A 15,605-nucleotide genomic window follows, 5' to 3' on the forward strand; every position below is an offset into this window, starting at 1 on the left:
AATTATCACTCCGGCGCACCTTGAACTTCCCGCTCCTCTTCCTCCAGCTTTCCCAGCTATTCCTGCATTCCCATTTCATCTTTCCCTGATTAAAACCACATCCCACCCCCTCCCCTGGCTCTGAGGGGAACCCTTTTTGGGTCCTTTTCCCCCCAAAACCCCCTTGAGATGAGGTTTTGTGATGAGATTCCCAGGATGTGGCTGAAACAGCCGGGTGAAACCCGCACCGTTGGATCAGAGGACTCAGCTCCACCCCAGGGCACCATTCCTGCTCTTCCCTCTCCTCCAGCGGAGCGCAGGGCTAAAATTATCCCTGAGCAGCTCAAATCCCAAATCCTGGGGGTTTTTATGGCCTCTGGAGCCCAGTGCTGAGGACAGCTCTGGCTGTGGCACAGATCGGGAGCAGAAATAGCAGGAGGGTGGCACGGAGCGCTCCGAGGTGGCACAGTTTGGGATTGGCACATCCTGAATTGGCACATCCACCTGCACCCGGGGGATCTCCCGGGAACGGCCCCTCCGAAGCCTCTCCCGGCTCAGGTTGGTGGGAATAAGATCCTAAAACTCCCAAAGACCCTCCCTTAGTGGGAAAGGGATCCCAAAGCCCCTCCATGGCTTCTCCCAGCTCAAATTTAGTGGGAGATGGATCCCAAAGTCTCCCACATCTTCTCCTGGCTCAGGTTTACAGGGAAGGGGATCCCAAAATCTCCCAAAGCCCCTCCATGGCCTCTCCCAGCTCAGATTTAATGGGAAATGGATCCCACATCCTCTCCTGGCTCCCACATTCTCTTACAGGGAGGGGGATCCCAAAATGTCCCAAAGCCCCTCCTTTAGTGAAAAGGGGATCCCAAAATCTCCCACATCCCCTCTACGGCCTCTCCCAGCTCAGGTTTCCAGGGAAAAGGATCCCAAAGCCTCCCAAACCCCACCCTGCCCATCCCGTTCTGGATATAATTGAGCCATCTGTCCTCCCACATCCCAGCAGCTGCTTGGGATCAATCCCAGCCATTCCCTCCCCCTTTTCAGCGGACAATAGGGCAGGAACTGCTTTTCCCTGGGGAAAAAGGGTTTTGTTTTGCTTCCTGGGGGGTTTCATCCCTGGATGCTCCTGGATATCCCTGTTTTTCACCTTGCTCTGGTTTGGAAGAGAAATTCTGCGAACCATTCATGGGTGGGAATTCCTAAGAATTGTCCATTCCCACCTCCATCCCAAATCTGGGATTCGGGTCAAAATCCTGCCAGGAACACTTAAAAAACCCCAAATTCCCCCCAGCTCAGCCTTGCCACTCCCAGGAATCATTCCCACCCCCATCCCAAGGCCAGGCCTGTCCAAAAAGGCTGGAAAAGGGAGACAAAGAAGCCAGAATTCCTGGATTCAAACATCCGGGAGCAGCCTGCTGTCCTGGGCCGGGGCCAGCTCAGCCTCGCAGCTGTCACCGGGGCCAGCATCATTCAGACGAGGTCAACCAAAAATCCCCAGGCTGGTCCCAGCTGCTGGGACGGCCAGGAATAAAATCCCTGGGGAGAGCCGGCAGCTGGATCCCGGAGCTGTCAGCAGGAAATGGCAGCCTGGGATGTGCAGAATCAGGGTTTGAAGGACATTCGGGAAAAATCCGCCCTCGAAAATGTGCAGTTCTGGTGTTGGATGTAAAAAAAAATCGTGGATGAATTCAGAAAAATTCCAGCTTTTCTGGGAGTTAAGGGGGTTTGGACAGGAAGTTTGAATTGAAATTTTCCACATATAGGAGAAGAAGGAAATGGGATTATCAATTTGTTGAGTGGATTTGAGGTGGAATCACGGAATCACTGAATGTTTGGGATGGAGGGAGATTAAGGTCCCCCAGTGCCACCACAGGGACTCCTTCCACTATCCCAGGTGCCTCCAACCGGGCCTGGGACATTTCCAAGGATGGGTCACCCATGGATTCTCTGGGAATTCCATCCCAGGGCCTCCCCACCCTCACAGGGAAAAATTCCTTCCCAATATCCCACCCAAATCTCCCTTTTTCAATCTGAACCCATCTCCTTGTCTTGTCATCCCAATTCCTGCTGCAGATTCCCTTTTCCTTCCTTGTTACTCCTTCAGATCCCGAGGTTTCCACACAAATCAAATCCCGAGATTCCCATACAAATCAAATCCTGAGGTTCCCATACAAATCAAATCCCAAAGTCTCCACACAAATCAGATTCTGATATCTCCACTTCCAGGCATAAGGCAGCCATGGATTTTCTGGGAATTCCATCCAGGGCCTCGCCACCCTCACAGGGAAAAATTCCTTCCCAATATCCCACCCAAATCTCCCTGAACCCATCCCCTTGTCTTGTCATCCCAATTCCTGCTGCAGATTCCTTTTTCCTTCCTTGCAACCCCTTCACATCCCAAGTTTTCCACACCAATCAAACCCCGAGGTCTCCACACAAATCAAATCCTGAGGTTTCCACACAAATTAAATTCTGAGGTTTCCATGCAAATTAAATCCTGAGGTTTCCACACAAATTAAATTTCGAGGTTTCCATACAAATCAAATCCTAAGGTCTCCACACAAACCAAATCCCGATATCCCCACACAAACCAAATCCCAGTTTCCCCACAAAAACCAAATCCCGACATTCCCACACAAACCAAATCCCGATATCCCCACACAAACCAAATCCCGTTATCCCCTCAAAAACCAAATCCCAGTTTCCCCACAAAACCCAAATCCCAGTTTCCCCACAAAAACCAAATCCCAACATCCCCACACAAACCAAATCCCGATATCCCCACACAAACCAAATCCCAGTTTCCCCACACAAACCAAATCCCAGTTTCCCCACACGACATTCCCTTCTCCAGGCTCCATTCCCACCACCCCAGCCTGTCGGAAGTGTCACCAGAGGAGCTCCCTGAGTGTCCTGGCACGTGCGGGTGGCACAAAGCCCCGTCCTGTCCCTCCCCTCCTCCTCCTCCCAGCTGGGATTGCCTCAACCCCACCCCAAAGGAGATCCCAACAAGGAGCCTTTGTGCCCGGGTCTGCTGGGAATGTCAAAGCCAGATTTCAGGAATGTGACAGCGCCGAGGTGACAGCAGGGACGGGAGCTTCTCCTGCACCCGCACTCCATCGGCCCCGGCTCACAGAGGAGCCTTTATCCCGCACGGAGCGGGATCGGGAGCGATCCCGGCCCCACAAATGGGGCTGTGTCTGCAAACCCCGAGTGGATGGTGGTGTCATCATCCTGGAGAGCCGAGAAGGCTTCGGGAAGAGGGGGAAAATGGAAAAGATGGAGCAGAAGTCATCCAGCTGCATGGAAAATGAGGCTGGAAAGGAATTCCCTTCGGGGCAGGAAGGAATCCAGAACTCCTTGACAAGATGTGAGAAAGATTGTAAAGGAATCCAACCCCTGCTAGGTTTAAAATCCAAGGGAATACTTTGGGAAGGGCAAACCAAACCCAGGGGAAGAGCCTGTGGGATTGGGAGGACCCTGCGGGGTTGGGAAGAGCCTGTGGGGTTGGTTGATCTTCACCTGGGGAAAAAGGGAAGGCTGGGATTCTTTCCCTGCCCAGAGGTTGGAGGATTATCCTATAAAAACTGCTGGGATTATCAAATAAAACCTGACAGGAATACAAAAAAAAAAACAAACCCTGCTGGGAATATCCAACAAAACCACTTTGAATATCCAACAAAACCTGCTCTGAATTTCCACCAAAACCTGTTGGGAATATCCAATAAAACTGCTGTGAATATACAACAAAACTTGCTCTGAATATTCAATAAAAACTGCAGGGAATAGCCAATAAAAACTGCTGAGAATATCCACCAAAACCTCCTTGGAATATCCAATAAAAACTTCCGGGAATATCCAATAAAAACTTCTGGGAATATCCAATAAATCTGCTCCTACAAGGATGGGCAGCTGAGCTTTGTCCAGGAGAAGAAAAATCCCCAAAGCCACACAAAGAGGGAGCGGATTTTGTTCCCTGCTCCCAAAAATCCCGGAGGCAGCCAGATCCCCAAACAATTCCAGCTGGAATTACCTCAGGAGGTCACCACCGTCAGGAGCAGGATCAGCCCTAAGCCCAGCCCAGCAGAGCCAGGCTTTACCCAGGTGGGGTTTAAAATCTGTCCTAAATTGTGGAGACCACCCAGCATCCAAACTGCAGCTTAAAAACCACGCTGGGGGTGGAAAAGGGGGAATTCCCACATTCCCTGTGTTCTGTTGTTCCAGTGTATCCCAGTTTTCTCTTTTCATCCTGGATTCCAGTGGGAACACGGAGATGGGAACTCGGGGAATAACGTGGAGTTCCCAAATCCCCCGGAGGGGCTTCAGCACCCTGGAGAGCGGCCGGATCCAGGAGGATTTTCCTACCCACGGACATTCCCGGCCTCGGCATTCCCAGGTTTTCCAAAGAACTTGTGGCTGCCCCATCCCTGGAATTGTCCAAGACCAGCTTGGAGCAACCTGGCATAGGGGGAGTTGTCCCTGCTCGTGGAATGAGATGAGCTTTAATTTTCCAACCCAAATTATTCCGTGATTCTGCAGCTCTTTGAATTCGGGGATATTTGGGATAAGCAGGAAAAGGGAACAAGTCAGAGGGGAAAAGGGAATTTTGGTGCATTTTCCACAGATCCGAACAGAACCTTCCCGCCCTCCCAGCTCCCACTGGAGCTGCCAGCCCAGCCTATCCATGCCAGGAAATTTCAGGAGGAATTTGGGATTCAGGCTGACAGAGCCGCGGGATCGCATTCCGACTGTCCCTGGGAAAAGGAGCAAAATTCCGCTGCCAAGGAGGCGGAAAGCGGCGGAAAACCTGCCAGGAATTGCGATGAACCTCCGGCTTCACCTTGCACCAGCCCCGCGGGTTGTGCTCCTGTTTTCCCACTCCCTGCGAGGATCCAGGTTTGCTTCCAGAGGTGGGAAAGGAACATCCCGGAATCCAGGACGGGGATTTGTCAGCTCTTCCCAAACCTGGATTGCGCAAAGCTCCCCCTTCCCTTTGGATTCTCCTCCAGCAAACTGGGAATGCGCCAACCTCTTGCTTAAGGCTCGCAGGCAGAGGAATGCAAGGAAAAAAAACCCCAAATTCTCCTTTTACGGGAAAATCTCCACTGTTCCCTCTCTCCCGTGCCCTTTGGATGCTCCCTCCCTGTTGCATCCCTGAGGAAAACAGGATTGGGTCTCAAAATTCCAGGATGACATCCAAAGGAACATAAGGAGGCGTTGTCGGGAATTTCTGTCCACGCGAACTCATCCCTGGTTTTTTTCCGTGGATAATCCTTGTCCTCCGATCTCATTAAGTGGGAATGGTGATCCCAATAAGCCGAGGGATAAATCCTCCTCTTTTTTAATCCGTAATAACCCAGCCCGGTTTCTTTCAACTTGGGATTAAAGGGGGAAAAAAAAAAGGGAAAGGGAGGGGGACGGGGATTATGGAACATTTCAACTTCCAGCAAGTTCATTCCGAGCTGGAATCCCTGGAATTATGCAATAATTATCCTGGATAGCCCGGAAAGGAACGAAGGGGCTTCGGGAAGAGGGAGGAAAATGGAAAAGCTGGAGCAGAAGTCATCCAACAACACGGAAAATGAGGAAAATCAGGTTGGAAAGGAATTCCCTCCGGGGCAGGAAGGAATCCAGACCTCCCTGACAAGATCTGACAAAGTCGTAAGGGAATCCAAGCCCTGGATGGATCCTGGCAGGGTTTAGGAATATTTTGGGAAGGGCAAACGAAACCCAAGGAGTAAAGGAAAGTGCCAGAGATTTTTTTCCCTTTTTTTTTTTTTTTCTTTTTAGTCTCCCCACAGGTTTTGCTGTTTAAATTCAAATAAAATCTAGATTTTTTTTCTGAAAATCTGATTTTCTTACTGGGTTTGAATCCTCCCAATTCAGCTGCACCCAAAAAGTGTGGAAAACAGGGAATTCCACAGCTCCCAGAAAGCAAAGAAATGAAGGAATTCTGCCTGAACTTCCAGATTTTTCCCCCTGGGAATGAAGTTCTGCTGGGATTTCAAGGGTTGGTGCTACCCAGACGAGTAAATTACAACCCCACAGAAAATCCACCCCCACATGGAAAACAAATCCAGAAATTCCTGCTGAGTGCTCCCAGATAAAATCAGAGCCCGAGGAACGTCTTGGGAATGGGGCTGTTCCATTTTCCCAGATTCCTCAAACAAATCCCAAACTTTTCCCCTGGAGACTCCTCCTTCCCTGAGCAAGGGCGGGATGGAGCTGAAAAATTCCAAAGCTCCAGACGGAACCAACAAATTCCAAAGTTTCCAGTTCCCTTTCCAAGCTCCACCTGCCCAGGTGAGCTCCACTGGTCTTTATCCAGGGAATATTTCCTTGGAGCACCCCAGAACTGCCACATTCCTGCTAATTTTTACACTTCTGGATAAAACTCATCTCTCTCCAGGGAATATTTCCTTGGTGCATCCCATAACCTCCACATTCCTGATAATTTCTGCATTTCTGGATACAAATGGTCTTTATCAGGGAATATTTCCTTGCTGCATCCCATAATCACCATGTTCCTGATAATTTCTGGATTTCTGAATAACTCTGGTCTTTACAAGGGAATATTTCCGTGGAACATCCCAGAACTGCCCCATTCTTGCCACATTCTGAATTTCTGGATAAAAGTTGTCTTTATCCAGGGAATATTTCCTTGGAGCATCCCAGAATTTCTCCATTCCTGCTAATTTCTGAATTTCTGGATAAAACATTGTTATCCAGGGAATATTTCTTTGGAGAACCCCAGAACTTCCCTGTTTTTCTCAGCAGGGCAGAGCAGGTGACAGGACCAGAGGCAGGATCCGATCCAGGGCCATGATCCCTGTGGATAATTCCTTTTCCAAGGTCACCCCACCCGGGATGGAGTGCTGGGATTAAGAACGGCTCCAGTAAGAAGTGAGACTTCCCTAAATCCATTTATTTCTCCTTTTCCCCAACAAAAGAAGCACCAAAAAAATCCTTTTTCCTGCTGCTCATGTCCATTCCTTTCCTCACATTCTTGGGAATCTCCAAGAGTTTCCTGGGATGGAATTCCCAGATTCCCATTCCCATTCTGCTCCAGACTCGCTTTGTGCTTCACACCAGATCCCAAACCCATCCCTGCGGTTTGAGGGTACAACCCCTCTGCACCCAGGAGTATCCCACGAGTATCCTACTCGGAGTATTCCAACCAGGAGCAAAAGCATGGAGAGAAATCCTCATTTTTCCCATTATTATTCAATATTTCCCCCCATTTTTGGGACTCTTTGTGGTGGAGTTTTTCCAGTGGATTTTGGTGGATTTTATTCCTCTCCAAAACCCCCAGAGAGAACGAGAGGAAAACAAATCCTGCTTCATTAATTTGGAAAACTTTGGATATTCCCCATTTAATCATCAGCTGGGAGAAAGGATGATTGGATTGGGCTGGGTTTAAACCAAATCCCTTGGGATGAGGACGAGGATGAGGATGGAGCTTTGTTAAGGCCAGAATTAACACAAAACCAGGCCCAGGTCCCAGCTCCTGTAAACAAAGTCACTTTTCCAACCAAACAACTTCTCCCTGCCAGCCGAGCGCTTTTCCATGCATTATTTATGTTGGATTCACGTTACAACCACACACAAAAAATGGGAAAAGCAGCAAAGGCCCAGCCCTGAACTGGGAAACGGCAAAATTAAAAATAGAAATCGAGCAGAAAATGCCAAATTTGAGTTTTCTTTCAGGAGAGAAAGCAAAGTTTTCTTGGAACAAAGCAGCCCCTCGGTGTCTGCCAAAGAGGGGGAGGTTTTCCAGGAAAGAAAGGAGTCAGCATCCCTGGAAAAGTCACAGGATTCCTGCTTTTGTCCTCGGCAGCTGCCAGGAGCACCCCGGAAACACCACAGCGCCACAGGATCCATCTTAAAGCAACCGGGCCTCTGCTGGGCATGTCAGAATTCCAGCTTTTCCCGCAATTCCCGCATCCCCCCGGCCCCCGGCACTGCCCCTCCGCCGGGAACAGCCCGGGGTGACTTTGGGGAGTGCTCCAGAGCCATCCCGACAGGCTGACCTTGAGGAAGCAGCATTCCAAAGGGAAAAGCAAAACCCACCCGAGCATCACGCACCGGCTGTGCCCAGTTTTAGCAGGGATGGGATTTTCTGGGCAAAACCCCCATTTTCCCACCCAGATCTCCTCCGGGTGCCATTCCCAGAGGCCTTTCAGGGATGGAATGTGCGTTTTCCCTGCTCCCTGCCCTCCAAGGAGCACCTGAGGCCGTGGAAAAGGGAGGACCCCGCTCCATCCCGACAATCCCTCTCCCCCCGTCCCCAGCGCCCCCACGGCCTCCCCTCCCTCCTCACCCCATTCCCGAGCTTCTCGCGGCCGTGGAGCTGCGGGGATCCCAATGATTCAGCACTTTCCCCGCTGTTCCCGACCGGCATCGATCCCCGGGAGCGGCTGCGGGAGGATGCGGCTCCCGCACTCACCGCTGGCCGCCGGGCCCCGCCGCTTCCCGGCGCCGCATCCCGAGCCAGGTGCGTTATCCCGATGGATTTTTCCGGCCCAGGATGTTCTTCCGGAGGGAAGGCGACAGGGAAGGAGCGAGGCGCGTCCCCCGCAGAGCAATCGCCGCCCCCCCGCCAGCTCTCGGCGCCCCAAAGTTGCGCTGTCACCCCAAGGTCCCCACCCGGGCTGCGCTCGCCGTGCCCCCGCACTGCCACCGCGGGGTTTTGTCACACGCAGGGACACGAAGCCGTGACGTAAGAGCCAAAATCCCATCACATGCCCCAGCTCCCCCCATCCCGGGGTCCTGACAGCAAAAACCGGGAGATTCTGGGGGTCACCGAGCAGGTTTAGGACCCCAAATCCGCGCTGAGGATGCGCGGACCCCCCCTCGTGCGCATCCCCGAGCATCCCGGAGAGCTTCCCGCATCCCGGAGCGCTTCCCGCATCCCGGTTTGTCCTTACCGGAGGAGCCGAGGCGGCCGCAGCCGGGGCTCGGTGCGGGCTCGGTGCGGGCTCGGTGCGCCGCACTGCGCGCTCCCGGGCGCGGCCGCGCCGCACTGCGCGCTCCCGAGCGGGCGGAGAGCGAGCGCGGCCCGGCAGCGGCAGGAGGAGGAGGAGGATGAGGCAGGGAAAGGAGGGAGGAAGGCACGGGCTGGAGGGGAGGGGGCAGAGCAGGGGGAGGAGCTCATTAGCGGCGCCCTTAATGAGCAGCCGCAGGCGCTCAGCGCGGGGCTGAGCCCTTCCGAGGCTGAAGGCGCAATCCGGGGACAGAAATGCGAATTTTGGGCAAGGAAAGGAGGAGGTTGGGTCACCCGGAGGAGCCGAGCCCTCCCAATGCCCAGCACGCAATCCGGGGACAGAAACGCGAATTTTGGGCAAGGAGGGTGCAGAGAGCCCCCAAAGGCGAAGAGCTGACGCCTCCCGATGCCCCGCGCACAATCCGGGGAGAGAAACGCGGATTTTGGGCAAGGAGAGGAGGAGTTTTGGTCACCCCGAGGGTCCCCGGGTGTTCTGTGCCCCCCAAAAGGTCGAGGGGCGTCCCCCGGGGCTGCTGGAGAGGAGCGCGAGTGGCACCGCTCGGCTGGGGGGCGACATCGGCTGCTGGCACCGCTGGCACCGCTGGCACCGCTGGCACCGCTGGCACTGTCCCCTCGGGTGACCCCGCAGAGGTGACCGAGCCCGGGCGTCCCCGCAGCCCCTCGGCCATCAGAGCTCTCGGTTTAATTAAAGCTCCCCCCGCTCCCAGGGAGATTTGTGGCCTCGCCTTCCCGGGGTTTTTATTAAATTCCCGGTTTTCTGCTGAGGCTGCAGGGCTGGGATTGATGGAGGTGGATGTCGGGAAGCGCCAGAGGGAGCCTGGGCTTCATCTGGCTGCTGAATGGAATATAAAATATGAAATATTTGATTTTAGAGATGGATTAATGCATGAATTAAATATATTAAATATGCCAGTGGAAATCATGGAGTCAGGAATCAGGGAATAGGCTGGGGGGATCCAATGGGTCCAATTCCATGGAATTCCATCCCATGATCCCAGGTATTTCCAACCTGCCCTGGGACACTCCCAGGGACAGATTCTCTGGGAATTCCATCCCCACCCTGCCAGGGAAGGATTTATTCCCAATATCCAACTGAACTTTCCCCTTTTTCAGTCTGAGCCCATTCCCCCTTTCCTGTCACTCCATCCCTTGTCCAAAATCCTTTTCCATCTTTCCTGTCGTTCCCTCAGCTCCTGGAAGGCCACAGCTGGACCATCCCAAAGCTTCCCTTATCCAGACAGAACAATCCCAATTTCCCAGCCTGGAATTCCAGGAATTCCAAGGCTGGAGCAGCTCTGCAGCGGGATCTCACCTGAGGGGGCAGAGGGGCCGAATCCCCCCCTCTCCTCCTCATTTTTATCCCAAAAATCCATTTCCAGGTGTCACCATCCCATGGAAATGAGGGAGGAATTCCCGAGGCAGAAATTTCATGGATCCCTCCATTTGCTGGATCGCCAGAGGGGAAAAAATTCCTGGGGGGATGTGGGGACACTGCTGGAAACCCCAGGTTTGGAAATCCCGATTTCCCTATGGAATAAAGATCCAGGGAGCAGCAGCTGGGAAAGGAGCGAGATAAATCAATCAGGAATATTCTGGGATGGAGCAGAATTCCAGACACCCGTCCCCAGCTGCTGGGAGCTGGGGAAAAACCAGGAAAAAGCCATGGGGGAAACTGGGAAAAAAACATGAGGAAAATCGGGAAAAAGCCATGAGGAAAAGCAGGAAAAAGCCATGAGGAAAAGCAGGAAAAATCCATGGGGAAAAACAGGGAAAAGCCATGGGGGAAAATGGGGAAAAGCCATGGGGAAAACTGGGAAAAAAACATTAGGAAAATTGGGAAAAACCCATGGGGGAAAGAGGGAAAAAAACACAGGAAAAACTGGGAAAAAACCAAATCATCCTCAAGGATCAGCAACAAAGGACAAAAAAAAAATTCCGGGAGTTAAATTTGGGGACGTTTTTCCATGGATGTCACCGAAGTCAGGGATCTTGTCCCTGACGCTGCAGCTTTGGGAACATCAGATTTCACCGGGCTGTGCCTTTTCCGCCCGGATCCTGCTGGATTTCGGGTGGGAGAAGGGAATGTCACTCCGGAGCTGCCTCTCCAGCAGTGCTGACTGCTCCTCCAAGATGCTGATCCCAGAGAATTCCAGAGGGATCCAAGGGCATGCTGCACTTCTGAAGATGCTCAATGCCTTGAAAAGCTTTTTCCCCCTTTTTTCCCCTTTTTTCCCCTTTTTTTTCCCCTTTTTTTTTTCCCTTTCCCCCCCCCTTTTTTTCCCTTTTTTTCCCCCTTTTCCCCTTTTTCCTGCAAGGGTTTTTTCGCTTCTTTCCCATTCATGTCCACAATTGTCTGGGAATAAATTGAAATATCCCTTTTTTGGGGGAGTTTCCATGGAAAATCCCATCTGGAAGAGGCCACAGCCCTCACAAAATCTGATTTACACCACAAAAAATCTGATTTACTCATCACAAAATCTGATTTACAGGGCTGAGCTCTTTGGGCTATGAGCCAAAATTCCTTAATTTTTCCATGTAGATACCTCTGGAAGAGGGAGAGAGCGGGAGGAAAACTTGGAATTTGCTCATGGAGGAAAGAAAACCGGGATGCGTCTCCTGGCTTTATGGGAACAACCAAATCTGGTGTAAAAATGATCAAAATTCCCCCCAAAAAATAGTTGGAAACACAAAAAAATCACATAAATGAGATGGGAAATGTATCCTGAAAATCCAGGATCCGTTTGGGACAAGGGAGGGGTGGGATCAGCTGGAATTTGGGCGTTTCCCAGCTGGGAAATCCCTTCCCAGATCCAGCCTGGATCTTCATCCTCGCTCCAGACCCTGTGGAAGGTCCCTTGCCTTGGCTTCTCCCTGGAGATTCCCAGCAATCCAATTATCCTGGTGAATCACGGGATGGAAAAGCGGGAAAATGAGCTCCTGCAGTCTCTTTGGGATAATATCGATCCGCCTGAAAGCTTCGGGAATGATGGATTCGTGGGGAGGCTTTAGGGACAAGATGGTGACGGATGCGCGTCCCAGAATCTTGGTTTTTATGGATGCACATCCCAGAATCTCAGATTTTATGGATGCACATCCCAGGAACTCAATTTTCATGGATGCACATCCCAGAATCTCGGATTTTATGGACGTGCATCCCAGGAACTCAATTTTCATGGACACACATCCCAGAATCTCAGATTTTATGGATGTGCATCCCAGGAACAAAATTTTCATGGATGCACATCCCAGAATCTTGGATTTTCATGGATGCACATCCCAGAACCTCCATTTTTATGGATGCACATCCCAGAATTTGGGTTTTCATGGAGCAGCCCCTTCTCCTGCCCCAGGACAGGGATGATCCCATCCAGGAAATCCCGGGACACGGAGCTTTTCCAGGAAATCCACAGGAGCGCGGGCAGAGGGGTTTGGCCTCACCCACTCTTTATTCCCGTTTAATCCAGCAATAACCCGGAGTGGGATTTAAATGAACTCATCCCAAATTTGTTATTCCAAAAAAAACCAGCACAAATTCCAAAGTGGATTCCCTTGGGAGTAAATTATTGGAATTAAAGGAGAAGGGATCGCTCCTTTCAGTGATCCAGCTCCAGAGCTGTTGGAATTCCCAATCCCAGCACAAAAGGATGGAAAATCCCATTTGAAATTCCCCAAAATCCCCAAAAATCTGTGTTTTGGGGCTGCCCGCGGTCGGGGAGTGCCACCTGCTGTCCCCGCCTGTCCCCACTCCAGGGATTGACCCATCCCAAATCCCGGCACCGGGAATTCCCGGCCATTCCCAAACATTCGGGAAGGGCCGAAAAGCAGGATGGGAAAATCATCACCTGGAAAAATCGGTGACCAAGTGGGGATCCCAAAAATGTTCCCTTCATCCCGCTGGGACAGCAGCAGGAATTTCCTCCTGGAAAAGGAGGAATCCAGGCTTTGGAAGGAGCTGCTCAAAAACTTTGGGATCCCGGAATTCCTGGAGGTATCCAAGGAATTCTTGGATGCGGCTCTCAGGGTGGGGATCGGGTTGATGATCCTGGAGGGATTTTTCCAGCCTCAGGAATCTGGGAATTCTACACGGCCACGGCTCCTGGATTCCATCCCTGGCAGCGTGGGATATCCGAAGGTAAAAATTCCCAGGAAGCCGAGGCTGGGAAGGGGCCGGAGCTGAGCAGGATTTGGGGAAAAAGGAAAAAGGAAAAAAATTCCAGCAGGGCAATGTCGTGGAATGCAGAAAAAGAGGGAAAAATAGCAAAGTTGAGCTTGATCGTTAATTAAAAACCTGCCTCTAATTAAGGATATCGCCCCTTGGACAGAGGGATGATCCAGGGCTGATCCCATGGCAAAATTCCCGCTTGGATTTGATGATCCAGAGCTGATCCCATGGCAAAATTCCCACTTGGATTTGTTTCCTGGGATGTGCCCGGACCGTTTTTGGAGGGATCTGTGCCCGGGCTGGCTCCAGGATTTGATGGAGGAACTGGAATCTCTTGGATCCTGCAGGAATCCGATTTTCCCAGGAAAACAGCCTGGAAAATCCTACTTGGAAAAGCTGAATCCATCCTGAAGAGAATTCCAGGATCCTCCTTCACCACTAGATCGCAGCACATCCCCAATTTCTGCTGCCAGAACATTCCCGGGCAGGGAAAAGGAGCCGCTGGAACGTCTTGGAATTACTGGAGCAAAAATCCAGGTGGGAAATGGTGCGGAAAGAAGGACACGGCCGAGAACATTCCTGCCCTTAGGACGAATCCAACCCCCGGGAATTTCCTGGATGGGCTGGGAAAAATGCCTGGGGCAGTGTCCAGTGTGTCCAGGGCTTCCCAGTTCCCTTTTTCCATGGGGAAAAAGGTTGGAATAGGATCACTGGGGTCTGCTGGTTTCCCAAGATCCTTGGGTAAGCTTGTCGACATTCCCAAAATCCCAACCCTGGCCAAAACACGAGAATCCCTTTGGGAATGCTGAGCCCTCTCCTTGGAATTTGTGGGATTTGGTGGCCACAATCCTGGGAAAGCATCAAATGGCTCCAAAATCCCTCTCCTGTGGGTTTTTTTTGGGATATTTCTCCCAGTTTAAACCCAGATCCCATTAATCCCATCTAGTCCTCAGCAGGGAGTTGTATCCAGCTCCAAAATTCCATTTATTCCCGTCATCAAACAGAGAAATCCCAGAACATCCCTCAGTGAATAAAATCAACATTTAAAATATCAGGATTTTGTTCCCTTTTCCTCCTTTCCAAGCAGATATTTGGAGTCATTTCATGGAGACGCTGCCGTGATTCCAATCGATCCCAACCCCCTTTCCAGCAGAACCCACGGAATTTAAAACACTTCCAGCTCTGCCTTTCCCTCCGCAGGAAGATGGGAATAAATCCTGGGAGCCGGCCATAAATCAAAAATTAATCTCCTGAAGCGCCCGGCCTGTCCCAATCCCTCAAACAACAAAACAGCGGGAATTTGTCATGGGAATTCATCCCGGTGCCTGCCAGGAGAGGATGGATGAGGGTGGAAGAGCAGGGAGTTAAAAAACATGGAAAAAAACCCCACGGGATTGTGGCTCTGAGGGGGTTAAATGTCACCTTCCGTGGGATTGTCCCCCCAAATCCGTGGAATGCTGTCCCAGAATTCCCAGGGGAGCTCCAGGGAATAAATATCCATGGGGTTTTTTGGGATTCAGCCCTCACAGGGAGCAGAAGAGGGATAAGGTGAATTCCAAGGTCCTTCCATGGAAAAGGGACACAAGGAAGGGAATTCCAAGGTTCTTTTCCATGGAAAAAAGAAACGAGGAAGGGAATTCCAAGGTCTTTTATGTGGAAAAGAGACACGAGGAAGGGAATTCCAAGGTCTTTTCCATGGCCAAGGTAATTTTTTTGTCCCAAATATTCCCATCCCGTTGGCACATCTGGATAACAACCCATTTAATCTCATTTTTTGAGGAATATTTCACTTTTCCTTCTCTGTTTGTGCCCAGGATCAGGGATTTATCCCAAAATCGGGAGTTTCCCAACTCTAAGGTGCTGCAGGAGGGCTCAGGTCACATCCCACAGGTGGGAAAAAGTCCTGGAAAAAGGAATTGCTCCAGGTTTTCCAGGAAAATCAGAATGGGAACAGAACAGGAATGATTAGGGAAAGAAATCCCAGGATTTTTGAGGCTGGAAAAACCTTCCAAGGTCACCGAGTCCAATCCTTGTCACCCAGAGCCAGGAGGAACTCCTTGGACACCTCCAGGGGTGGGGATTCCAGGAAGGACGGGATTCCAGGAATTTTGGCTCCTGGAATTCCGAGGGGCTGAGCTCCAGCTCTCCCTGGCGTGGGGTCATTCCTGCCCTTCCAGAGGGACAGAAATCCCAGATTTTCCATGGAAGAGGAGAAAATCTGACCGGATTTTTGTTTGGATGGGATCAACCCCGCAGCCAGCGGAGCTCCAAGGAATCCCTGGATGCTTTGATGTGGGAATCTCGTGGGAAGGGGAACAAAGAGTTCCATGAATTCTCCAAGGGTCTCCAAGGAATGTTTTTCCAGGTTGGGAAGCAGAGGAGAGCCCCAGGAGCAGCTCCTGAGCTGCAGCCTCCTCATTCCCATCCCAAATCCCAATGGATCCATCCCAAACTCCGGCA

The 15,605-nt window shown here is 51.4% G+C and overlaps 1 protein-coding gene across 20 annotated transcripts in view; it reads right to left on the minus strand.

The window, feature by feature from the left end:
- The window catches only part of NFASC (neurofascin), a 75,924-nt gene extending 66,821 nt beyond the window's left edge, over positions 1-9,103 (minus strand). For 5 of the 20 annotated variants that reach the window (XM_064399233.1, XM_064399235.1, XM_064399242.1 and 2 more), the window contains exon 1: positions 8,907-9,101. The gene's annotated coding sequence lies outside the window, so the exon portion shown is untranslated. Of the gene's footprint in view, positions 1-8,299; positions 8,659-8,906 lie in introns of those variants that run through there. The other 15 variants (XM_064399237.1, XM_064399243.1, XM_064399230.1 and 12 more) reach the window with 9 other exon arrangements.
- Between the last annotated feature and the right edge of the window lie 6,502 nt (positions 9,104-15,605).

This window comes from Passer domesticus, chromosome 25 (genome assembly GCF_036417665.1).
Source record: "Passer domesticus isolate bPasDom1 chromosome 25, bPasDom1.hap1, whole genome shotgun sequence".
NCBI lineage: Eukaryota > Metazoa > Chordata > Aves > Passeriformes > Passeridae > Passer > Passer domesticus.